Genomic DNA, 1,334 nt, shown 5'->3' with positions numbered 1-1,334 from the left:
TATTATTTTTATAAAAAAATTATATTATTAAACCAAATATAAATTACTTTGTTATTGTACATAAATTAAATTATAAAAAAATTGAATTAAAAAATTACACAAAAAAATGAGGAATTTCAAATAGTTAATTTGATATTAATATCGATATTTTTTTGTCAAATTTTTATGATATCTTCAAACATATATTTTATTCAAAAATAAAAACTTCATAACTTTCTCAAAATCACATAAAACCATATTATAACATCAGATGAGATAAAGAATAAAATGAAATATTAAAATCACGATGTATATCGCTGTATTACGCGAATACGCTTCTAGTATATATATATATATATATATATATATATATATATGTTGATTAGTCAAGAAGTGTGTATGATTGAAAAGGAGTTAATGTTAATTATGTATTTTCTTCAAAAAGATATATTAATTATGTAATTAATCATAATTAAAATGTATTATATATTTAAATTAAATTCTGGACCACCAAAAACCTGTATTAAGTCAAACCAAGATTCCATTTGCCGGCTCCTAAATATTTAAATGCCCAAAAAAGTATTTTTTTTAATCATAATTATTTTGATAATTACATATGCTTTTTGGAGATCGTTTACCAAGCACTTACTTGGTAAGTGATTATCGGTAAAATTTTACACTATCATTTTCTTACCGGGTAAGATTTTAATTAGTTCACTAAAATGACATCGTACGCAACAATTTACTTGGCGCTCTTACCCGGTAAATTTTTTGATTTTTATCATATTCATTCGGTAAGGTAATGTGACTTGGTAAGCGCTTATCCGGATAAGCGTTTGGTAAATGGCCCTTACTTTTTTAAATAATCATGGGATTTATAATTAATTTATTTTTTCAATTAAAATATGAATATATTAATTGAAATGGATGGATAGGAGAAAAATAAAGGTGCAATGCACCTGCATGATGGCTTTTATAATTGTAATTAATAATTTTATATATTTATTTATTTTGTGTAAAGTAAATAAACTGGGTTTATTATTATATGGTTCTGGACCACTTCCAATGTATCCATTTGTATGCCAAGTTGATGTTTCATTTCACGTGCTTCAATTCTTCTGCTTTTTTTTTAATCTTATATTACATGTGATTGAGATTTCGATAGCCTTGACTGCGATTTACATCATGAGTCAAGTTGTGTGCACACTCTTGGTTTTGATTTTAATTGCATATAATACGTAGACGTTCTCGTGTTTTCTTACATTGATCATTGTTCTCGTTTAAACCCCCCTCTCGCTCTCTCTCTACACACAGACACACACACACACACACACATATATATATATATATATATA

This window comes from Cynara cardunculus, assembly GCF_001531365.2.
Source record: "Cynara cardunculus var. scolymus isolate 2C chromosome LG 9, CcrdV1, whole genome shotgun sequence".
NCBI lineage: Eukaryota > Viridiplantae > Streptophyta > Magnoliopsida > Asterales > Asteraceae > Cynara > Cynara cardunculus.
Note: the sequence above shows the minus strand (reverse complement) of the source record.